The 25,718-nt window shown below is 52.2% G+C and overlaps 1 protein-coding gene across 6 annotated transcripts in view; it reads right to left on the bottom strand.

The window, feature by feature from the left end:
• ADGRB2 (adhesion G protein-coupled receptor B2) overlaps positions 1–25,718 on the bottom strand; it is a 168,825-nt gene that overhangs the window by 97,797 nt on the left and 45,310 nt on the right. For 5 of the 6 annotated variants that reach the window (XM_032802675.2, XM_032802674.2, XM_032802673.2 and 2 more), the window contains exon 1: positions 4,506–4,700. The exons of the other annotated variant lie outside the window; for it this stretch is intronic. The gene's annotated coding sequence lies outside the window, so the exon portion shown is untranslated. Of the gene's footprint in view, positions 1–4,505; positions 4,701–25,718 lie in introns of those variants that run through there. 6 annotated transcript variants of the gene reach the window in all.

The raw sequence follows: 25,718 nt of genomic DNA on the forward strand, positions 1-25,718 counted from the left end.
ACAGAAGTTGATGGAAAGACTCCCGTTGACTGTAGGTCCTGGAACAGTGGAACCTCCTTGCTGCATCAGAGTCATTCCGAAGCTACTAGTTGATCTCTGGGCTAACCATTCCTGGAGCGGACAACCCCCAAGCTGAGCTGCAGAAGAGAAGAGCACCCACAGCACCCCTTGGATTCAGCCAGGGTATATTTTGTAGACGGCTCCACATTCCACAACCCAGTTTGGTCACAGCACTGACCAAAAGCCCCTCTGATGAGCTATTCGGTGGCCTGCACGAAACAGGCTACACCCAGCTGTTGGGTCAGGTTCTGACAGTACGTCAAGAAAGCAGAAGAGAGCAAAGGGACAAATTGGTGAGGCTCTTGCTCTGCCCATGGCCTGCTGCGTAACCTTGGGCAAGTGGCTTTGCCATTCCTGTGCCTCAGTTTCCCCACCTGTAAAATGGGGGTAATGAATGAGCCTGATATCCTTTGTAAAGTGCGACTGATCCGAAGCACTCTGTAAGAGGCAGGTATGATTACTATTAATAAGCTGACAGCTCAGATGCAGTCCTGTTCCCATCCGATGTCTGTCTGGTGGCTGATATGAAATGGGTTTGCTAGGCTTCAATCCACATTGCCCATGGCAAGATGTCTCCATCAGAAGAAACGCCACCAAAGACGACCAAGGGCCAAATGAGACCGGGAGGCTGCACCACCCTCTCACCCTGAATGGGGTCCCCCTCAGGGAGGAGTTGTGGGGGAGGGCTAGGGTTGCAGAAGCTCCTCAATACTTTTAGGAATTAACCCCTATAACCATCAGTCCAGCAGAGGGGGAGAGAGACCCTCACTGTCCCATCCAGGACTAACACCCCCCAGCACCTCTGTGGTCACTCTCATCACCCCAAAATCGCACCATCAAAGTCATGCCTCACCAGAGTCTAGGAACCCTCATTTTCTTTGCAGGTTTCTACTGGGGCCAGATGCCAAGGCAATGGGCACGTGCCCACTGCATTCTCCCACCCACCTTGTCAGCCGAACAATCCCCCAGCTCATGCCCAGCTCGGGAAACGAGCACACACACACACACACACATATATCTTAGGACAACACCCCACTGGGCTGCGAAGGGAGACAAATTGCAGAACCAGAGGTCTGCTGCCACCAGCCTCCAGTCAAACCTACCCCAGCCAATCACAACTGCCGCTCTGGGACAAGGGTAGGAAAACCAGCCAGCCACGTCCCTGGTGGTTCGGGTATCCCCACGCAGCAGGGTTACGAATCACATTCATAATCCAGGCTGCACACTCAGTCGCATCACACGGCTTCTGCGAGCGTCACAGCTCTGGGCGAGGAAGCCACACTCGATGCGACCACATCGGGAGATGCTGTCTGTCAGGCTGGATTCTGGCTGCGCTTCGTGTCCACTCCACTCCTCTGGATCTCCGCATCCCCCATCCCAATTGATTCCAGAGCCATGCTGCACAGATGGCGCATTTTTGCCAAGATGTTGCTATTGTCAAGGGGGGAAGGATTGGTTTAAAATATTCACACACCCACCCTGAACCTTTCACCAATGGGGTTTCAGCCTCCCATGCTCTGGCATTGCACTTTAGCTGGGCTGCATGCTTCACAGGGTAGAGCATCATTAATTCCACGTCCCCTTATCTGTGCAGGGTGCAATGATCTACTAAGAAGCACCGAACAGGAGCCCGAAGATGCGACTAACGAACGGTCTTTACCTATGACAATGTCCCCCCTTTGGGAAGAATTCCCCCTCCCCATCCTGCGTGGAGGGGACATCCTCTCCAAGGGCAATACCAAGGTGCACAAGCATCCTTTCCCTGACTGTACAATTACACGGCACGTCCCAAGACACGTCAGAGACTCCAGTGAGCTCGCAGCGGGCTGGGAAGCGCTGGCACAGAGAGCATTCAGATATGACCTAGAAAAATCAAAGGGTCGCTCAGGCAAGACGTTAGTGAGCATCCCTGCTGCAAAGCAAGCGGGAGCAGTGAGCAGTCACGGTTGTCACCCTCTCACCATAGGCATGGCTCAGGCTGGAGGGAATACAATCATCTGACACTGCAACAAGTTACTGTCTTGAAAACAAACAGTGATCGATCTGCACACATGTCCAACCGCTCTCTGCTCCGAGCCGCTCCTGGAACAAGAACTCACTCTCTCCTGCCCATCCCTGCCCCCTCTTTATACTGCTCGCACAAATCTACCACACACGTATGCATGCTCGGACATACACACCATGCATGCACGTGGCAATATGCCCGCATCCACACCTGATACCATGCCCTCACCCGTAACACATATGCGCATGGTGCCCAGAGAAATAGATCCAGCTTTACACACCCAGTACTCACAAACCCAGGAATGCATGCCCCTGACACACGTACCAGCCCGACTGAGTCAGGCACTCACACCCTGATGCTAGTGCAAAGGCACCCAAACATACCTGCCACATCCAACAGAAAAGCTGTATGCTCATTCTACAATACACTTACTCAGATACACCTACACCCTGGTGCTAGTACAGACCCTGCAAAGCACACTTACACACTACAGCAGTGCAAACAGCCCCAGCAGCGCATCTGGCTGCCAGTGCCTCCGCACCCAGCAACCTACGCACGTGGGAGCAGAACCCACAAATCCAACACACAGGCTGCAAAGGACATAGACCCAGCATCGCAAAGACATTACCTGCCACAGAAAATTAGTTGCACATGCTAATTCAGCCCTGGCTGGAAACTAGTACATCTCAATGAATGTTTCAAGCCCTTACACAGGGCTGACCTTGTCTCATCTTGTGCCAGTACATTAAGAGCAATTCCAGCACACTTTCAGCCTCGCTACAACTCATGTCTACACACATGCAGTGGGACATGGGTGCCACACACCAAAGCACGCCACACCAACGCACACCTCCCCGCCGTAAAAGCACAAGCATCCAGAGAACTCCAGATTCAAGCTGTGTCAAAACTCTGCTCTCTCTTATTCCGGTTGAGGTGCCATGGATTGTTCATCTGGACCGGGCACGCACACAGACACACACACACACACACACTCCCATATGTCTTGCTTTCAAAACAGAAATGTATCCGATTAATACTTCTAATGAGAGCCCTTCCAGATGGGCGGTCATGGACAGCAAGGGAAAAATAAAATACCCATGCAGAGCTGAGGATGTCCTCTCTCTGGTCGCCTCTAGCAGGAGCCAGAGAACAACTCTTCTAAAGAAAATTCCTCCAACGCAATTGTATGTTTATGCTGTACAGAATGTTTAGTGTCTCTTGCACTTCTGATGCACTGTCCGTTACATCCCCTCTCTCCACCTCTTTACTTCCCATCTGCTTGAAAGCTGCCCCCTCCGTGTTCTGCCCCCGATCGGAAACAAACAAAAACCAAATGAAAAAAAATGGTAAAGCATCTCACCCGCTTCTTCATCGGAAAAGGCCAATAGGTATACTTCAGCCTCCAAAGTGAACCAATTACACTACTGGGGCTGCTTAATCCAATTAAAACTTAGCCAGCTAATGAGGCAGCCATCGGTCCTCAGTGAAAAGGGGGGGGGGGTGAACTGTCGCTGAGCAACGCAATAAGCAAGAATCCTTCCTTGTCTCCCAGCTACACCGGAATTTCCAAAATTCGCCGAAGAAAATCAGCTCGGCGGAACATGCAAACTATAAAGATGCGTCCTCAAAATGCAAACCCGGGGGAGTTCTTCGCGTGGTGAAACACACCGATTCCCCTCGCATTCTGTTTGCATTAAAAGATCGACCCCCCCCCAGTCTTCCCTCCCCCCCCGAGTCATTACAAATAAAAATCAGGATTGTTTTTTCGCATTGCATGAAAACGGGGGGGGGGGGGTGTTTGCTGATGCAAAGAGGACGGGGACGCAAAGAACTGAGGTGGATGCATCACTCCGGCACGAGGCAAATGCAGCAGAGCCAGCGAGGAGGAAGACCCGAGCCAGTTGCAAGCTTCGCCTTCACGGACAAGCGGGGGGGGGGCCACCCCAGGGGAGTGTTTATTACCCTCAGCCCCCTCCTCTAAACCGATCGGCCCGTCCTGCAATGAACCAGAGCGGAAAACTTCCATCGCTCAAGGGAGCCCACCGGACATACAGCAACTGATTTTTTTGGGGGGGGGAGATAACACACAAAGCAAAAATCAGCCCCCCTCAATCCAGGGCGAAGGGAATTTTGGAAGTAATCTTGGGGGCTCCCGCTCTGTGCAAGCCGCGAGCTCTGTGCATCCCGTGCCCAGCGAGTCCCGCGGAAGGGGGAGTGAGAGCAGCGGTTGGGGGGGGCGAGCTTTATTCCGCAGTAAATCACGGCAGCCTCTCATTGCGATCATTACGAAGTTGAGTAGTGGGCGTGATGGCGGCCGCCTGCTGTCTGGGGTTTTGGGGTGGAGGCGGACAGTTTGGTGGCATGCAACTGAGGGTTAACCCTTTGCAGCCCGCTCCCCCCGGATCCGGGGGGGCCCCACGCGCGCTCCCCCGTCTCTCACCTGATCTCTGCTAGCAGTACTTTAAGCCCTTGCAAGACGAGGCGCCCGAGCAGCTGAAGTTTGCCATCCCTGGGAGCCGGCCTGTGGCTGGGGAAGGGGGGAGAACGCGCCCCCGGCCGTGCGGGGAGGGCTCCGTGCGACGCAGCGGCTCGCTCCGATCCTCTCCCCCCCAGTGTGAAATGAGGGGGGCACGATTAAAAAAACCCTCCTCCGCACAGGGTCCCCCCCGCTACTGGCCGCGCGCCCCCAGCCTCCGGGGGGCTCCACGCTGAAGGCGGCTGCAGCCGGTGTCGGAGCCCGGAGCCCGGGGTTGCATCCTCCGGCGGGCGGGCCCCTGGCCCCGGCTCCCTGCAGCAGGGCTGGGGCGGCTCGCGGGCGGGCACTTGCGGCATGCGGCTCGCGCCGGGCTGTGTGACAGCGGCAGCGCCGGGCATGGGGCTGGGGAGCTTGCGCGGAAAGGGGGGGCGGTTGGGGAGGCGAGTCCCAGGCTTTAAGGAGGCCCCGGGCAGCTCACCGCAGAGCCGGGGGGTGCCCGGGGCGCAGGGGGAAGCTGGGCGGCGGGGAGATGCCGGGGCCTGGCTGGTGCATCTCTGCTCCTCCTCTTCCCCTGCTCCCGGGCTGCAGAGTTCGCTCCCTGCCCTGCTAAGGGGACAGCAGGATTTAAGGTGACCCTGGCATGTTCGCTGCAGGGACTATAGCCGCTTGCGGGGGCGGGGGTCCTTTCCCCATCGCTCCCCAGCCTGATTGCTAACAGGTTCTGCTCCTAGGTGGGGCGGGGGGCGTGTACACGGGCACCGCTGTGTTGTGTGAACCCTGGGGGTGTGCCCAGGTGTGTTGCATGGATGTCTGTGCATATAAAGAGGAGGCACCTCTAGGTGTGCAGAGGTTTGCAGTGCACAAGTGTGTGTGTGCACACGCACAAAAGTGTGCATGGAGCTGTGTCCAGGTGTGGAGAGGTTTGTGGGGCACAGGTGTGTTGGGGGGTGCATGGTTGTAGTGTGTGCACACATCGGTGTGTCTAGGCATGTGCCTTTGCTTGGCCACGTGTGTTGGTGAAGATATGCTGCTAGGGTGGGGGGTGAGGGTAACTGTGTTAACGGCCCAGATCAATGTAGGCAGATTATATATGCACACAAGAGGTCTAGAGCATGTGTGGTTATGCAAGTAGAGAGCACGCAGGACGCCTGTGCCCATAGTTTTTGTGGGGGGCGCTGTGGGGCACAGATGTGTTGACATGTGCTGCGCGCAGGTGAGTAGATGTGAACTGCGCAGAGCTGGTGTGCTGAGTGCTTAGATGGGCACACAGGCATTGTATCACGTGTGTAGGTGTGCAAGTGTGAAATGTGTGCACACATGGGGTGTGGGCATGCCCGGAGATGTGTGCACAGGTACTGAACATCTCCGTGTGCATCAGTGTGATGTCTAGGTGCACATTTGTGTTGTATGGTCATTCTAAATCCGATCCCCTGACAAAGACACGGCCCTGCAGCGGGGATGCTGACTAGGGTCACAGAGTTCCTGCTGCCAGGAATTAGCCTGGAGTCAGGCAGCATGTTTCTAGGAGGGTGCCAGGAATTGTGCCTGGGCCACTCAGCACAGACTACATGGAACAACAGAAGTCACATTGCAGCAGGGCCCAAAAACCTCTCAAGCATCAACAGCATCACTGGGGAGCAGCCTGGCTTTAAACTAGACTGATTCCCATTCCTTAGCCCCAGCCAGATCCCCATCATCTCCAAGGACTTCCTCAGCTGGCAGCTTCCCAGCCCTCCATCTCCTCTGCTGGGCTTGCTACCCAGCCGATGCTATTCAAACCCTGTTGATTATTCACGGCACACAGCTGGGTGGTTTTGCGGTGTGAGCGAGTCTCCCCCAGCGGATTGAAACCGCTTTCATTTGTCACCTCGGCCCAACAGCAAGGGGTCACTCAGACGGCTGGGCAAGGGGAAATGCTCAGTAATTTCACAGGCAGCGGGAGGATGAACACTAAAACCGCACTCCCTCTGTGGCATGTCACACCCAGTGCACCTCTATTAAGGCATGGCGTACAGAAACAGCTGGGATTTCTGGGCACTGCTGCCCTCTACTGGAGAATATCCAAACTGATCAATAGTATCATGGTCCCTGTACTGGCAAGACAGGCTGGGACAGTGGTTAGAGTGCTAGGCAGGGACTCAAGATTCTTTTCTCCCTCCACCAGCCTCCTGTGTGATCTTGAGCTAGTCAAGTTCTGTGCCCCGGCTCCCCATGGGGATAACTGTACTTCTCCACTTCACAGGGTGCAATCAACCATTTAAATCCTTCAAACAGCATTTAGAGCAGGAACCAGGCCTCCCTCCTCCCGGTCAAGCCTACTGGCTGATGAGAGGCCACACTGGTGGGTTTCTCTAACTTAACATTTTGACAGAGAGAGGTTCTTGGCCTATTGTGCACCTGGTTGTCTCTCCCCCTTGGACCTGTCCAGCTTGGGGAACCCTAACCAAGGTTTGGTCTTTCTCAACGTCTGCACAATGTGCCCAGTCATTTGATGGCATCAGCATCAGTCAGGTGGAGAGCTGGTCGCACGTCAGGGATCTGTGACAATCTGACGTTGACTGCAGCTGCATCGCGGGTCATTCAAAAAACCCTATTTAGAGAGATTGGCCACACAGCTGTCCTGCCCTGTTCAGAGATGACACAGGTGCCTTGGCAGATCAAAAGCTGGTTGGGTCAGTGACAAGGGAGTGATTAACGACTGTCATCACTGGCCACTCTTTGCGCCAAGCAGATTCCCCTGTCATGGTGGCATAAAGGGTGTCTAGAAGACAGGGGAGCCGGTGGGTGGGTGAAGAGGTCTGTGTACAAAGGGCAGGTCACTACTAGAATCATAGAATGTCAGGGTTGCAAGGGACCTCAGGAGGTATCTAGTCCAACCCCTGCTCAAAGCAGGACCAATCCCCAACTAAATCATTTTTTTCACAGATCTTGGCCAGCAGCATGACAGAGACCCATCTAGCTCAGGATCACTAGAGGACAAGCCTGCCAAAGGTGCAGGTCGCAGGGAAAGAAAGGTTGTGAGGTCTTCAAGTCCTAGGAGGCAGCTAACTATGATGAACTGAACTAGGGACAGGGAAGGTTATGCTTCCTTTTGCATTGATGAGAAAGTCATTAAGATGGGAAGTACTCCATAACAAATATACCCAAATACAGATCATTGCAATTAATATAATTGTATGTGGGAATATCCCAGAAGAAATACGCTTTCACACAGATAATTGTAGCTTGCCTTCACCATTAATGATCCCTCAGTCAAGATACAAGGGTCTTTGCTCATTTGATGCACTTTCTGTACTGAAAAAAAACATCCATCTGTAAGTAGGCGTTATGAAACCACAGCAGGCAATGCCTGTGATTGTACAGCGTGGTGTGTGTGTGCTCCGCTCCAGGGCTGCAGCTGGGAGCTGACAGCACGGCCCAGTGGATTGGCATTCTTGTCCCTGATCCATGCTCACGTTCACCCCCTTAGCACCCTGGTCCTACAAAGGGCAGAGCACCCTCCCCTCTTACTGACTGTGGTGCAAGGCCAGGGAGCTCAGCACCATTGAGGATCAGGCCCTCACTCCATGTATTCCTGGAGGGATGTGCTGAGCCTTTGGGCATGAGGAGAGCACAAAGCCTTCGCTTTTGCCTCTGGCACAATGCCCCGCATGTACATAGAAATACAGCACAAGAAGAGACCAGGGACCAAATTCCCTGTTGGTGCAAACTGGCACAGGAATGTCAATGGACCTGGTCCAGCTTGCACCAGCAGAGAATTGGGCCCCAGATCTCAGGCTCCTCCCTTCGGTTCTTAAACGTAGAGGCTAATTTCTGCCTCCTGACACTCCCCTGCCTTCCCCTAGCCAGGCAGAGGAGGGACGTGTGGCTTTTGGCATGGGAAGGGCCCTGCGCTATTCTCACTGTTACCAGGACAATGGGGTGCCTGCTCCAGAGTCCCAGCTTGGTGCCAGAACCATTGCAAACCCCTCTGCTAGGACCAGCCGTGGAGGGAATTTCTCGCTCCTGGCAGGCCAATTACAGAGAGCAACATCCTCTCTTCCTACAGAGCAAGGGAAGCAGAGGCAGCAGGGAAATTACCTCCACCACCTCCTCCTGGCGTGACTAGCTTGATGGGGACACTGCAGAGTGTGGCCTGAGACCCCACAAATTCATTTCCTAGGAGCCGCTGGTCAGGCAGCTTGTTAGACAGCAACAGCTTTCAATGGCTAGAACCTGCCAGGCTGCATCAGACGCGTGGGCCCACCTAGCGTAGTGTCTTACCTTTGACTTTGAGCAGCCCCAGGAAATTCCCAGGGAAGGAATATCTCCTGCCTGGAGGGAGAGCATCTCTCACCCTCTGGGCTCCGTCCTGACAGAGCAGCGGCTTGAATTCCCACCAGTGACCTAGACAAGAAAGGCTCAGTAACCTTCCCGGCCCCTGTCAACTCACCCATTCCCCTCCCCTCCTAAAATTAAAGTTCTCAGCAGCACACGATGAACAAATTAATGCAAATTGTAAGGTACCGTACAGCCAGTGTAACCAGAGAGGCACAAAGGGCATAATTAGAGCAGCAGCCGAGATTATGAAGGTTGTAACATTAGGGCTTTGTGGGACTAATGGAAATTGGACCTGTCCATTAAGGCAGTAATCGCTAGCCAGGTTTACACAGGTCCCCTCAGTGCCCGGGCATTTCTTATTTATTTTATTGTTTATTCATTGCACTCGTTTCGAAAGTACTCGTCACTGGATGACGCGGGCGCTCCTAGACAGACGCAGACGTGAGATGTAGCAGCGTCCCCCCGATGCTGCTGGTCTGAGGGATTTTTGCCCCCACCCCGCTTTGTTCCCACATCACCACCCAAATTCCATGCAATCCTCTGCTATTATCGTGTGCCACTTACTTGCCACCCAGGCTCTCTCAAACAGAAGGAGGGCGCCAGGATTTTCAGCACCAGAGCTGGTCGGGATTGTTTGCACATCAGAAAATGCTGATTGGTTGAAACCCAGTCTGGTCACGGGAACGTCCTAGATTCAACCCCACTTCGGTGGGGAAGGCTTCACGGGGCCAGAATGGAATTTCTGGTCAAAACCAGAGAGAGACCAATCAACAGCCCTGCTGGCACATTGGACAGTCAGGTTCGGGTCGCTGTTCCCAATCACACGAAGCAGGGACTTGCACCTGGGTTTCCTACCTTGCAGGCGAGTGTCCGGCCCACTGGGCTATTGGTTATTCTGGGCCTGGGATCTCTCTGATTTTTCTTGACAGCTTTCAGAATATCTTGGTTTCCTGCTTGTGCAAACCAGAGTTTTTCAAAATCTGAGAAATTGCCATGGGACTGGAAACCCATTTCTTCTCCCTCCAACTCTGGTCAGCAGCCAGAAAGGGGCCAGGTTTTCCTAAGAGCTCAGCACACTGGATACCAAGTTCTTTTAAAAATCCAACCCTCGTTTAGCTGCCCACCTCCACAGGAGCTGAGCTGATGGAAATCCTGGCTCGTTGGGGCCAGGTTTCAAGAACTCAGGCCTAGATCCGCAAAGGTAGGTAGGCTCCTAACTTCCACTGATTACCTACCTTTGCGGATCTGGGACTCAGCCCCCTTTTAGACATTGCAATAAGCAACCAGATTTTCAGAAGAGGTCAGCATCTAACAAACTGGGGTGTCGCTCTCAGATGGGACCTCTCTGCGCTCTACTGCAGTTGACGTAACAATAATGGGGCAGGTCCCAAGAACCTCTCCACCCGCTAATACTTGCAACCTCCTCTTCAAATCTCTTTTCATAAACTTTGCTCCACATAGCACGGACGAAGAAACAAACGCAGCAATAAAAGGGAGATTTGTTTTGCAAGATTATCTGTTTTAATGGAAATAGGTAATAAGGACCCAATGAAGGTGTCCTGCAAGGCACCTTAAAGAAATTTACGATGCCCGGTCACTACTACTCCCCTGCCTGTTGGTGCATACAAATTGGTACATCTCCTCCATGCAGCGCTCTATACTATGGGCCACAAGTCAGCTGAAAGGCGATTTAAAGCTTTGTTTTTTCCAGTGGGGGGTGGGAATATGAAGGGAAACAAAGGCGTTTAAGTGCAGTGTGCACATTAAACAGAGGAGCAGTAATATGAAAATATCCTAGAATAAATTTCAATTTATGGGTTTGTCAAGGATCAAGGAACACTGCTGCAGTTCTCGATCCAACAGCAGTATCCCCAGTGGTTCCAGAGTAACATAAATACCGTCATTTAAGCCAGGAAAGTACATTTCAGCGGGGGGGAGGGTTTATTTCCTTTCCAAGTGCCGCACGACCAGAAGAACTGGCTGCCGTTGAAGCTGCCGCCCTCTGTGCTGAAGGGGAAAGAAACAAACAGTGCAAGAACGGGGCTGAAGGAAATTATTCACGCCTCCGGGCCAGATCCTCTGCTGGTGGAAATCAGCAATGCTCTGCTGAAGCCAGCGCTTTTCCCTGGCATTAAAGTCAGAGCTCTGCCGATTTACATCAGCGGGGAGACTAGACCCCTCCGTTTATGTCGTATGCCTGCTTAGCTAGGATAAAATATCAACCATGACATACATTTCTACAGCACCTTTCACTCCAGCACTTCCCAAGTGGTTTGCCTCACTCGAGAGGTCAGCTTGCCGAGCATGTGGCTGGCTAGGATAAGAATAACAATTCACGTAGTGATAACAGCTTGTGTGTTGCAGGCGCTGCAGCACAGAGGATCTAAAGTGTTTGGAAAACTTTTTGAACAAATAGACACACATATGTACAGAGGAGTCCCATAACCCACTACTGGCATGCATCCCCCTCTGGCATGAAGGCGGGCAGCTGATGAAGGTGCCAATTCAGTAAAGCACATGCTTAAGGTCCATTGATGTCAATGGGACTTAAACATATGCCTAAAATTAAGCATGTGGTTTAGTTCTTCCCTGAAGTGTGGCCTAAGAGCACATGGCAATGCTACAAGAGAACACTGCATGCAAATAAATCTGCATATGGAGACAAAGTGCAATTACTCCAATTGCAATAAGTCCTGGACCCCAGGTTTGCACTCCTGCTCTTGCAGAAAGTGCCTTCAGCCTCCTGAATTATTTCCCACGGACAGAACTTGCTTTACGTTTCATCGGAAAGGCTGCCCCTCCCACATTACAGCCTCCCACCTTGTGTCTTCCCCCCAGCCCCCGACTCATTGGTTCCCCCCAACCACTTTTACACTGTCTCAGCGGGGCAGTGCTGGGAAACCGTCGATTCAGATTTTAAATGAAGAGCTGGGACCGTGAAACGGGCTAATGCAGATGGACACGGAGGCAGTTATGCTACAGACTGGGCTGGACCGGGCTCAAATGACAGAGCTATCGATAGCACGTTTCCTCTATATACAGCCGAGGCTTCCTTGGTGCCAGAGAGATTGCAGCTAACCACAGCCACAAGCCACAGAGATGACTAACAGGCTGGCAGTACTTAGCAAGCAGGGGAGATGAAAAGAATGAGATATGTACAGCATGGGGGATGGGTGCACACAGGATGGAGGGGATTTTTTTTTCCAGGTGTTGCCAGCAAGGATGAGCCACAGAGGGAGAGAAATTAATCAGGATCAGGCCCATAGTAAGACCCAGCAGCATCCCCTTCTTGCTCTGTTTGTTACCTTATGGGCCCGATGCTGGTGCCACTGAAGGCCACGGAAAAGGCTCCTGGTGTCTGCTGGAGCAGGCACAGGGTGGCAACCATGGGCATGTCTGCTACTCATCCTCACTCTAGCAGTGGGTCCAGCCTTTTCCATACCAGGACCCCTCTCCCACCAGCCAGGACACCCCCTAAAATCCCATTTAGCAATACTGGCAGGGCAGCGGGGGTCCCAACTCCCCCGATCCTTGTCTGCAACCCCAGGGTTTGTGACTCCTGGATTGAGAATCCCTGCAGACTTCAGTGGAACCTGGATTTCACCCCTAGTGCCTGGGTGTCTGGCAATGGATCATTTTGCTGCCCCAACAGTTCCTCCCCTGAGCAAGGCTGAGCCCGCTCTCCAGTATACAGGGTCCCGTCTTTCCAAACCCAAGTGGCTTGTCTATCAAAGCAAGAATGTTTCTTCAAGCTTGATGGAAAAGGAGCTATTTTGCCTGGCCATAGGAGGTGGGACTCAGCGGCGCAGAGACACCAGATGTGAACGCGGAGGGATTCTAGCAGCCTCATTCAGGCATGGGCAGAGCTCCTGCTATTAAAGGCAATCGGGGGGCAGTGCAGGCTAACAAATCCCTACTGTGCTGTCCAGGAAGGTGCAGATAATAGCTAGAGGGGGAGGAGGGTCTACTGGTTAGGGCACTGGCCAGAGGCCCTGTCTGGCCTTGATTAGATCACCTCATCCATCCATGCCTCAGTTTCCCCATTTGGAAAGGGGAGATAATGGCATTGCTCTCCCTCCCGAAAGCCTGCAGTGCTAAGGTCCCAGGGCCGCGTAAATAGCTACGATCACTGGCGACAAGAAGGGGGGGATTTATGAAGCCGTCGGCGCTGGCTCCGTGCTCTTGGCTGGGAGTGGGGAGATTGTTATCCCAAGGGGCGCCCAACTTCACCTGTCACCTTTGCTCCCGCTTGTCACGGTTCATTTACCTCAATTCCCTGGAGCTGTTCCAGGGTTTAAGAACATCTCGCTGTCTTGGTTTGCCATGTTGTGGTAGCCGCCTTTTAATCTTGTGTTTCGCTGTGACACTCTGGTTCAAAGCTTGGGAGCTTGGTCCTTTTCCTCCCACTGAAGTTGCTCCAATACAAGATGTTGCCTCACTCGCCTTCTCTCTCTCATATCACCGTCTCTCACCTAAGGATCAGGGACTATTTTACGAACCTCAGCTATACCACAGCACCCCCAGGAAGCAGGACGGTGTTATCATCCCATTTTACAGACAGGAAAACCAAGGCACGGAGAGAGGAGTGATTCCCCCCAAACCCCCACAACAAGTCAGTGGCAGAAGGAACCCAGGAGTCCTGATACCCATTTCTCTGCTCTAACACCCTAGTAACCCCCTCCCTTTTTAATCTGCCCCCAGCACCTTTTCTCATTCCCCTGCTTCTCTCTCTTCAGCTTGTCCCCGAGCCCACAACGCACCTATTTCCAGCAGTCCAAAATGCAACAGACCAGGAGCGCCTAGCCTCTAAGGGAAGAAATCCAACCTCGCACCTGGACATCTGAGCCTTCCTCTCGCCCGTGCTAGGAACGAATCGTTCAAATAAAGTACATGCCGGCAACACAAGCCACTGCTCGAGAGCAGGAAATGTTGCATAAATATTCATCTCAATTAATATACGTGAAGGCTGCAGCAAGCGCCGCTTAAGCCTTCGGTGGAAAGTGTTATCTTTTCAGCTCTGTGTTGCTGGCGCTGTACATTTAAGGCAGAAATCCAACAGATTTTCAAAGCAATAAACCAAAGCTTTACCTGTTCCAATGTTTGGGAGGAGCAGCCTTTCCCATCCCCCAGCAACCCAGAGCTCACCGCTGGGGGAAAATGCACCTTCAAGCCTCCAACTGAAGGGATTTCTTTCAGAGAAACCTTCCTGTGACCGTTTCCCAGAGACACCAAAGCCCGGATTCTCTCCAGCTCTGTTCCAGCCCGCATCAAACTGGGACGGGCCCGATCTGGGTGCCGGCTGGGACAGAGAGTCATAAAACAGTCCTTGGCGCCGGTTTGCTCAATCGCAAGGTTGCCCACTGATTTCCTTAGGAAACCCCCCTTATTGTCAGCGTGGGGCTGTATCTGCCTTCTCTCTTTCCAAGGCAGACAAAGCCCTTTGACCCTGTGTGACTCTGCTGCCGTCCTGTGGGGATGCATTTCTGCGTGAGATACAGCGGGGCCTGAGCTTTTCTCCTTCCTCTTCCCCCAACTAGCTACCATGTTAAAGCCCACAGGTGAGACTGCGCTTTGACACACTTCCTGCATGATCTCACTGACTCCTGAATTCTAAACCGTAACAGATTTGGCATTTCCATGTAAGCAGAGACACAGCTAGTTGCCTACTCCAGACCGGGGATCCCAGAGCCAGATGTGCCACCTCTGGGCTACCAACGCACTGCAAAGGGAGCACAGGGCAAGGGTGTTAACATCAGAGACCTCATTTCAGTTCTGAGCTCTGCCACAGACTCCCTGTGTGATATTGGGTAAGTCCCTTTGGGCTTGTTTACATGGGGGCACTCAGGAAAATCAGTCCAAATGAACTTAAATGGATTAGTGAAACCCCTGTGTGGACGCTTATTCAGAATTTGGAATAAGCAACTAAATTAAGGGCACTTCAATCCTGCATGAGCTACTCCACACAGGAGTTTAATGCAGTTTCACTAATCCACTTTAAATTCATACCTGCATTTAATTTGGATTAATTTCCCTTGTGCCTGGTCTATACTTAAAAGTAAGGTGACAAAGTTGCATCAGTCAGGGGTATGAAAAACACACCAGAGCTATGCCAACTTAAACCCCAGTGTAGGTAGCTACTGTTGCTTGGGAGGTGGGGTTCCCACACTGACAGAAAAGCCTCTTTCATTGTAGGCTACATCTACAGCGGTGCTGATGAGCAATGAGATGCTTGGATACTAAATCAGCGAGGGCCACAAGGAAGCCTAGATACACATCTAACGGCTCGGAGGTGCCCTTAGCTCTGCACGGGGCTGACTGTGCGCCGCGATGCACGTGCCAGGCAGAGGAGGCTCCCGCCTGCTCTCAGCACCGGGAAAAGGACGGATTCCCTGTTCTTAGAGCCCTCCCCGGTCTCACTCCAACCTGCGGCCCAGCCCCGGGCCTGAGTACTCCCTGCCTCAGCCTGGCTACATCATTCACGCCTGTGCAAAGTGGCTGCAAATGGTGTGAGCGCAGAGCTGTGACGGGGGAAATTTCACACCCACGCTGCACAGGCCTGACTGCCACACACGCACATCCCCAGTGCCAGGCAGGGAGAGCCCCAGAAAACCTGCCTGCTGCAGAGCCAGGCACAGGGCTCCTCGCTGCCCCTTCCCTGGAGCGCCTGCCAGCCAGAACGGCTTCCTCTGCTCCGGGCAAGCCCCCTCTCCCTCCTCTTATTTAACCCTAACTGCACTACAGGATCAAAGAACCTGGAGTGCCGGAGACAGAGGAGTATAGAGCTGGTCCCCCAGGAGGAGCAGAGAGGGGACAGCAGATATAAAAGCCGCACTCCACTCGATTGTCTCAAAGGCTGTTTCAGCTCCAGAGAGCACTTCTTGGAAAGACACTACATGAACCAAAGTCCTTTTACGCTGTGACAGCCCCCGGGAGAGGGATTTGGGTTTCATCTAGCACCTTGGGAACTCTCTCCACATCTCAGGCCTAATGTGTTTGCAAAAGCACTTAGGGCCCCCTGAAATGCCCTTGACTAACTCAGGCACAGTAACCGTAGAGACCTGAGCAAGGAGAGGCTGGTTCAATCGGTGTTATTCCCATTGCCTGCCCTTGGCTTGTATGAATTTCCTGTAGGCGACTTGGGAAGGTGGTCTCTGGCCGACCTTTAAGGCTTGTAATTAAACAGCATAGTTTTTGCAATAGAAACACTCCCACGAGTCTCCTTCAATCCAACAATTGGGCTCAGCAGAGGGGTAACTGAGGAAAGTTCTCTGGCCTGTGTTATATGGGGGTAAGACTAGATGGTCAGAATGTTTTTTTCCAGCCTTAGACTCTAGGAACAAAGACCACTGTGTTTCCATTAAACGTCCCTCACTCCCAAAAAGTTTCCATCCCAAATGTTGCAAAAGTTACTCCAAGCAGAAGCGGGGCAGGCTGGTCTTGTGGTTAAGGCACTGGGCTAAGAGTCGGGGGTCTGGGCTCAGTTCGTCCTTCTTCCACATGCTTAGGATGAGCCACTTCATAGCTCCGTGCCTCAGTTTCCCCCCCTGTAAAACAGGGGTAATGCCCTCCCAGCTGGCCAAGAGAAATGCACCTATTTGCTTATATTCTGGTAGCATGTAGGCCCAGATTCTCAAAGGTACTTAGGCACTTAATTCCCTTAATTTCAATGGGAGTTAGACAGCTAAACTTTGTGAATCTGGGCCCTAGAAATCCGCTAGCTGAGTTCAGGCCCCATTATGCCAGGCGCTGTACAGACATATAGTAAGAGATGGTCCCTGCCCCAGCTTGCAATCTAAATAGACCAGACAGCTAAAGGATGGGAGAAATGGCTGGAATACACACTCAGAAGACTGGGGACAATGATTTGCCCAGGGTCACACAGGGAAGCAGTGGCAGAGCCAGGAACTGAATGCAGATCTCCTGGATCCCAGTGCTCTAGCTCCAGGGAGCTTTAGACCGTGCAGACCACGACCCTGCTGCAGAGGCTGTGTACAACGCTTTCCCTCATTGCCCGGCACATTTGGCTGGCTGGCCATGCTGGGCATTGAGAGATATTGAGGCAAGAGGCTAAGCCATGCAGACTGCGCCTGTCTTGCTGGCTGATGCTGTCAAGGCTGAATCCCCACTCTGTCCCTCTAAGTGCAGAAGTGGGGGCCCGCAAGGATTTTAAAAATTAATACTGGCCACTCCAGGCTCGTATTAAACTCCCAAGGTTGCAGCTTTTCTCTGACCTTGGCTTGGTAAAAGCTGTCACCACCCAAATGCAAGCCCCCCGCACCCCAAACCCTTTGAACCCAGAAAGGAGCACTTGGGAATTCCTCCCTCTGGGGTACCCTCAAGCCCTTTCATCCCCTCTCTGGGGAAGAGCTGAGAAAGGAAACAAAGGATATTAGCCATGGCTACCAGCTAATTAAACAACAGGCACAAACCTCTTAGGACACCAAAAATCCAATCCTGTTCTTAAAAAAGGTAATTTTTATTAAAACAAAAAGGAAAAAATTACATCTGGAAATTAGGCTTTTTGCTAGATCTTAAAAGAAACAATTCTAAAAATTAAGCACCCAAACTAGCTTGGGGTTGGGAAGGTGTTCAACTTAAAGGTTACAAGCGAACAAAAGCACCTGAGGTTAGCATAGAGGAGATCCACAACCCAAAGTAAACAAATAAACTGATTGTGTCTAACTAACCATCCCTATCCAAATCATTTCTGCTAGGTATGGAAGGTGAATTTTCATACCTGGTTCAAACCTTACACAGCATGGCTGCTCCATCCCTGCAGCCCAGAGAACAACAGACAAAGGGAAAGTTTCTTTCCCAATTTTAAAAAGTCCTACCTTCCCATTGGCTCTTTTGGTCAGGTGTCCACTCCTTTTCTTTTCCCTGTGGACTTGTTAACCCTTTACAGGTAAAGCAAGCAGAGAAACGGCCCCCTGCCAGGGCGGGGTGGGGGCCTCATAAGAACGGCCACACTGGGTCAGAGCAATGGTCCATCCAGCCCAGTGCCCTGTCTTCTAACAGCAGCCAATGCCAAGTGTCTCAGAGGAAATGAACAGAACTGGTAATCAAGTGATCTATCCCCTGTTGCCCATTGCCCGCTTCTGGCGGTTGGAGGTTTAGAGACACCCAGAGCCTGGCGCTGCATCCTTCACCATCTTGGTTAATAGCCATTGACGGACCTATCCTCCATCCACTCATCTAATTCTTTTTTGACCTCAGCTCTATGTTTGGCCTTCACAACATCCCCTGGCAAGGAGTTCCACAGGTTGACTGCGTGGTGCGAGAACTTCCTTCTGCTTGTTTTCAACCTGCCACCTATTTACGGTGCCCAGCTGGCAGTGTGCCCCATTGCCACCCTGTGGGATTCTGGTGGGAAGGCGTGAGGAGACAGCACCCTCCAGTGCGGGACAGAGAGAACAAAGCACTGACCGTGGAAAATTCCACCCTGGAAAGGGTCTCCCACCCTCTTGGCGCCAGGCATGGAGGAGGAGGGATGCCCTAGCTCAGAAAGAAGGAATAACTGGCGATATTTCACACTCCATCCAGAGCTAGACATGAAATAGCTCCACCCCCTCAGAGTCTTCCTACAGTAATGAGACTATTGCAAACCACGCATGGGAGCAAATGTGCATGCAGCTTATTAGGTTCCCTGCAAATACAGGCAAACCTAATTCAAACACATTTTAGTGATAAAATGATATTGACTCTGAGTAATTAAAAATCATTTCCATATTCAAATAGGCTGATTGAGGAGAAATGGCTTCGTCTTAATTGCTTGAAGGGGAAATTATCGACTCTCCCGTTAGCAGCCTAGCAAACAGCTCTTCGCTCACTGGCACGTGTGGTGCTGAATTCAAGGAGGAGGAAGGGAAGGTCAGGGCTGGGGAAGGAGGGAGGACGGAGGGGGAATCGGGGAAGATGGAGCCATGGGGAGCTGCAGGGGCGGAGGTGTAAATGGAAAGCAGCGATGGGTCTGAAAATGAAACTTACTTTCCCACTCAGACAGACTGAATTAGAGCAGGAATCCCTCCTGAGTGGGAAGGGAGCAGAGCTACCAGAGCCTATAGATAAACTGAACGAACAGCATGAGCCCCGGCTAATCTCAAGCATAGCCAGTGCCACGTGCAGACCTGATCCACAGCCCTGCCTAGCCATGGCCAACACCAGCGTGGGCCTAATCCCAGGCTCAGCACGTTTTTTCCCCTGACTGTCTATGGTATTTATCTGTCCCCCATTATCGCAGGAGCTGAGCATCTTTAACATGCTTACCCTGCCAACACCCTGTGAGGCAGGGCAGTGCTACTATCGCGGTTTTACAGATGGGGAACTGAGGCACAGGGAGGCTAAATGACTTGCCCATGGTCGCCAGGAAGTCTGTGGCAGAGCAGAGACTCTAACCCATGTCTGCCTAGTGCCCTAACCACTAGACACCCTTTTTTAGATCTCATCTGGCTTTGGAGCAGGGAACTGTGCCTTTCTAGTGATGACCACTTTAACCAGCAATATTAAATCAATACTCAGCTGTTACCCAGGGTTTTTCCTCAGCGGATCCAAGAACATTTTGCAGGGAGGACTGAGTGGTATCCTCAGACGGAGGCACACAAAGGGGCAAGTTGCCACATTACAACCCCACTGACGTTTCAGTCACTCAGATGAAAGTCAGCCCTGAGCAGAACCCTGGGCTGCACACAACAGACAGAGATCAAATGGTTTGCACCCAAAATGTTTGTTTTACATAAGGGCGGGAGGGGGGGAGGGATCAGCCGTCACAGAACTGAAGACCAACAGCATCAGTTGTGGTATTTTAACGCCAAAACAAACTGCATAGATTTGGACACACACACACACCTCCCCCCCAAAGTGCATTAGTGCCAGAGTTATTTTTTGTCTAAACCCAAGTACTTCGTTTTCAAATGACCGTCGGGCAGTCTCCAGACAACGGTTTCCCAACCAAACCACAGTTCAAGAAAAGCAGACGGTTTCTGCAAAAATGTCATGATATCCAAAACTTCCATTTCCCATCGAAAAGAAGTTCTGCCTGAAGATGTTTGACCAGCTGGAGTTATCACACAAACCTGGGGCAATCTGAACAGAAGAGGACGGTTACACAACAGCTCCAGCTGCAGCAACAAACCCCACAAGTTCGGCACAGCTCTGCTGTCTTTGTCCTTTGCACATAAACCATCACTGACGGAGCACTCCGCAGCCATGTCCAGCGGGCAGTAATATCTTCACACCCATAGGGCTACTTTGCAGCGTGATAAATTCCATGCCGGGCTAGAATTACGGCTTTTTGTCTTTTTTTAAATGTGGCAGATAAAAGGGTTCTGGAGCCTCTGGCTGACACGGTTCTACTCTCTCTCCTCTTTTTAATTATACTGACGCCGCTTAACGAACCACTCGGGAGCACTTGCACAGGCCTCAAAAATCAGCCAGCTTCCAGCAAGGAGCAATGGGTGCAAGTGGATTCCAAAGGGATAGGGGCGAAGGCAAGAGACAGAAGGGAAACAGGGAACGCAATGGATTCCCTCACTAGCAGAGTCCCAGATCCAGGGTTGGGAGCAGGAAGCTTTCTTCAATCACATGGTAACATCTGGCCATTTCCCAGAGGACAGAACCCTTCCCCCAGGAGCAGGGGGTGCGCCAGAGTGAGGTGCACTGGCAGAGCAGTGGGGAAGTCCAGGTCTGGGATACCAGCGAGAGCTGTAATTAGGATTGGGGGGTTATTGGCAGAGTGGTGTGGGGAGTCCCAGGACTGGAACAGCAGGAGAGGGTCGCAGTGCCTGCCAGCGGCCGTACGAGATCAGACTCGGACTAACACCAGAAGGGACCATCATGATCGAGTCTAACCTCCTGTACATCCCAGGCCACAGAATCTCACACACCCGCCCGTTTCTGCAATTGGCCCAGAACCTCTGGCTGAGTTACCGACGTCCTCAAATCTTGATGTAAAGATTTCAAAGTTACCGAGAAGCTACCAGTGACTCAAGTTCAAACCCATGGCCCATGCTGCAGAGGCAGGCGAAACCCCCGACAGGTCTCTGCCAATCTGACCAGGGGGGAAATTCCTTCCCGACCCCCAAATACAGCGACCCTGAGCATGTGGACGAGACCCAGCAGCCAGACACCTGGGAAAGAATTTGCGCAGTAACTCAGAGCCCTCCCCAGTAGCATCCCTTCTCTGGCCAGTGGAGATATTTGCTCATAGCAGTCACAGATGGGCCATATGCAATTGCAAGCAGTCCCATCATCTCATCCCTCTATGAACTATTGCCACCAAGAACAGAAGCATGAGGATAAGCCTAGGAGCCCACGGACAGACTCAGGCTAGCCAAGGCGTGCAAAGGAGGAAACAGGCAGCTTTTATTATCCAGCACTGCCAGCCCCAAACATTCAAAATCATGGCCTGACTGGTTTAAAAATCACAAGTTGTGGCTATCGGCTGTCAGAGTTTCGAGCTTTTAAAGGTCACATTTTCAAGATTTTCTCTACACCCCGAGGGCTAGAAACTTATTCTATCTTTTTTTTAACAAAAGCTGAGATTCTCCTCCCCTAAATCCCATGACTCCAGCAGCTGGAGCTTTCAAAAAAACACCAAATGTCACGAGACTGGTTTGACTCAGCAATGCCGGTTCTAGAGCATCCTTTCCACTCTTAACTCCAGCCCCTGTGTTTCCCTTCAGGTCCCTATCCTGGTCCTGGGGAAGTTCCTGCCCAGACTCCTGGTTACTGAAATGAAAGTAGGACCCTGCCCTGAAAACAGCAGCTGCCTGCTCTGTTCTGCCCTCACCCAGTGGCTGAGATACTTCAGTCTCTTTGCCCAGCTGCAGTGCGATTGCCTGGCTCCTCGTTAGCGGTGCACCTTGCGGGGAGAGTCCTGAGCTATTCCCTAAAGCTTGATTTCCCCACTGGAACACCCCAAGGATCTGATCAGGTGAGGGGCTCCCACTGATGAACTCAGGGTGCTCAGCACCTTGCAGAATCAAGCCCTGCCCTTGACCTAGCTGAGATTTTGGTGCAAAGATTCAGACAATCCCAGAGCCCTGATCCTTATTCTCAAACCTTCCCCCCAACCCAACGTCCCTCTCTTTCCTCCCCTGGAATGGCAGGCAGCCCACGCACCCTGCCGCTCAGGCCCTGAAGATGCAGTCGCCACAACTGCCCTTCCTGGTGGCGCACAGCACGCGTTTCCAGCAGCGGGAGCCGAGGGAGCTCACTTCCATGCTCCGCTGCCCTTTAAACAGATCAGGAAAATCGTGTTGCTTTGGTTTCATTGATTTATTTTTTGCACACACACACACACACACACACACACACACACGTTGCTATACCCTGCCCATGAAGAGCTGAGACAAACCACAGGAACAAGAAGAGCGACCTGCCTGCAAACAGAAAGCAAGGGACAACAAAAGCAGCCACCTGCATGGGTGCCAGGTGAGGCCCAGGGGCCGGTGTCGCTCTCTGGTGCCTGTCTGGTTTGATGTCCAGTCATCAAAGAGGCAAAGGGGGGAGTGGGGGAATAAATAACAAGACAACACAAAGTCCGTTGTCTCCAGCTGGCTCCGGAGGCCACCATCCCAACCCCTTGCAAATCAATTATCTCAGCTCTAACGAGGTTTCCTGATTTCCATTTGGTTCCATTCCAGCCCCTCCCAGCCCTGCTCGTAGAGGGTGACTGCAGCTGCACAGGGAAAGCAAAACTTCAGGAACAGAGATGAAATCCAGCTGCATCTTCCTCCAAGCATCACCACCATGCCTAGGCCTCAAAGACTTCTGCTCCCAGAGACAGCCTGGATCAAATGCACAGATCCAAACAGTCCTGCCCCACAGGCACTGGGCAGCTGAGGTTCAGAGCTGGCTCCTGCCATTAGAATGGGCCACACCTCCCTTCCCACCAAGCTAAACTTCTCTTCTTCAAAAACCTTCACAAACTTCAGACCCGGCTCCGGGCCCAGAGAAAGGAGATTCCAATGGGTTGAGGGGCTCCAGTCCCCTGAATCTTGGAGACCAGTCATGTCATGCTTGTGCCTTCCTGTGTGGATGCTGGATGGGTGGCTACTTCACAACCGTTCAGGGCAAGCACCAGAAGTAGCCAGCGGGTAAGTGCTCTGGAGTTGCTGTGTTTTAAGATCCTGGGAATTGCCCAATGAGTCAGCCCAGCGACTCTGGCCATGGCTGGCTGCTTGCGCTGTAGAAGGCAGAGTCCCCCAGTACTGCGGGAGAGGAATTCTTCTTTTCCAAACACATGAGCAAGGAGCAATTGCAGAGTCCACGCAGTCTCATTCCTGCCCCCCTGAAAGCCTAGACATGCCTCCCCCGACAGCAAAATCTCCCCAGGACAAATCCGAATCCAAGTCGGTCCAACAGCTCATCTGGGAAGTGGTTCTTCGCCTCTAATGGATGAGCTGTGCAGTCCCTCCCTGGGCCCAGCCTCCACTACGTCCCAGCACATGACCCTTCGCCCCAGCTCCGAGCAGGGTAGTGCATTTCCCAGCCATGCCGCCGGGGAGGTTGAGCCAGTGTCACTGCTCAGGGTACTGTGCTCACTTCCTGGGCATCGCTAACGAGGAAGCATGTGCCGGAGCCTCAGAAGCCCTCCAGAGGCCGGCGTGCAGGTGGGGGATGCAAGTAGGTATGTGCCCAATTCTACAGGGCGGCTGCAGGTGCAGGAGGAGCAAGAGTGCAGTAACTGAAGCCAAAGAGAAGCCCAGCAGTGAGGCAGGACAGGGAGTCCAATTCATGCACCGCGTGGACAATAGTTGCCCCCACCTTCTGCAGCTCTATCCAAGCCGGCTCCACTCCTGGCTTGTAGTAACTCTCATCTAGAACCGATCCATCCAGCCGGGCACACTGCCTGGTGAGCTTACCAGGGCCCTGGCAGGGGAGGAATGGGGAGACTTCCCGGGCTCCGCAGGGCTACTAAACTCGCTTTGCAGCTGCACCCTTGATGTCAGTAGCTCCAGGATCCCTTCCCCTGTCAACGAATGGAGATGCCCAATGGAACGCCAGAGCACGAGTGATAAGTGGCGCCCTGCAGGTAAGTGAGAGCAGGTAATGTAACCATGGAGATCCACCACTCAGCTTAGATTAGAGAACCTGCTTTACAGGGAGAGACTCAAGGGGCTCAGTCTATTTAGCTTCACAAAGAGAAGGTGAAGGGGTGACTTGGTTACAGGCTTTAAGGACCTACCAGGGGGACCAACAGAGGAAGGTCTAACATGATCCAACAGCTGGGAGTTGAAGCTAGACACATTCGGAGTAATTCACCATTGCAACAATCAACACACTATCCTGCCCAGGCATTACGAACCTGGGCATCATTCCACTCCCAGCAAAACCCTACACTCCCCTCTCCTCGCAGAGCGGACATGACCGAGACCTTTAGCAGCCAGCTCTGAAAAACAGACATACAACTGCTATTAATATTGAACAGAGCCATCACATCCGATTTCCCGCGCAGCGTACCGAAAAAGTGTCCTACACGGGCCACTGTCCAGACACGAGGAGGCCTGACAACAGTGAGCTAGCTCAATGCTTTCAAAAGTTTCTGAGGACAAACAAATAGGTGAGAGGACAAATCTCCAGTGAAAAATGCTATGACAGCCTGGAAAGCCAGAAAGAGCCTGGATCAGTCCTGTTACACTGGGACTGAATAGGTAAGAGGGGCTGGAAAGAGAATTCTCTTGGGTATGGACCAAAGATAACATTCGCCAGTTCTACCTTCAAGGCCAGTGGGCAGCCATTGAGTTTCTACTCACGGGTTTTGTAGCTACGGTTAGTTTTGTAACTACGGGTACAATAATTAACACAATGGGGCCCCTACTAATACCCCACCGTTGTCTAGCATAGGTAGTCTATGGTGATAAAATGATCAGCTGGTAGCCTGGCAGTGTGGGCTTGATTGCTGGTTCTGCCCTAGACTGCCTGTGTGAGCCTCTCTGTCCCTCCGTTCTCCATCAGCTCCTTTCTCCCACCCTGTGTCTGTCTGATCTATTTAGACTGTGAGCTGCCTGGAACAGAGACCGTCTCTTGCATGCATGTACAATACCCAGCCCAGTACAGCCCACATCTCCGCTGGGGCCTGCTGGCGCCTCTAGGAGAAATAACCTACAGCAGCTACCACTGAAAAATAAAAGCACATATCAGGGGTGTTTGCAAAAGGACTAAGTGGCTGAGGAGCAGAAGTCAGTGGGATTTGTGCTCATAACACTGACCTCCTTTGTAAGCGCCTTGATATCTACAGAGAGAGGCAGGGTTTATTAACTCACTTAGGTACCAGTGGGCGAAATTTTCAAAAGGCACCAAAGTGACTTAAGCATAAAACCTCCCTCTTCGTTAGCACTTGGCATCAGTAGATCTCAAAGCACTTTACAAAGAGGCCAGTATTAAGCACACAAAGGCCACCAGACTCACGCTCCTAAATCACTTTGGGGCTTTTTGACAATTCCACCCATTTGTACCTAATTGAAATACCAGCTGCCAGCTTTGAGACCCAGATTGCTCCTTCTTTAGAGCTAGAATTTCCTATTCTGTGTGTGTGGTAGAGCAGAGGACATGGTGCCATTCCCAGCTATTGCCATTACACAGCTCCTGAGCCAATGAATTACTTCTAGATCAGATCGTTTGAATGAACCCTTGCAGCTGGTCTCGTCAGGTTCCCATTTATGTGTAACTCAGATTTGTGCAACACGCTGCTGTGACGAACTGGGACTGTTCCTAATGTTTGCTCTGAATACTGTGTTGGTGCCTCAGTGTCCCCTAGGCAGTTCTTAAGTATCTGGCAGAGCAAAGGGCCAGTGCACCTAATGCCTGGCACTCTGTCTCCTAGCAACTGATGGCCTGGGCCCCTCCTCTGCAAAG

Source organism: Chelonoidis abingdonii, chromosome 25 (assembly GCF_003597395.2).
Source record: "Chelonoidis abingdonii isolate Lonesome George chromosome 25, CheloAbing_2.0, whole genome shotgun sequence".
NCBI lineage: Eukaryota > Metazoa > Chordata > Testudines > Testudinidae > Chelonoidis > Chelonoidis abingdonii.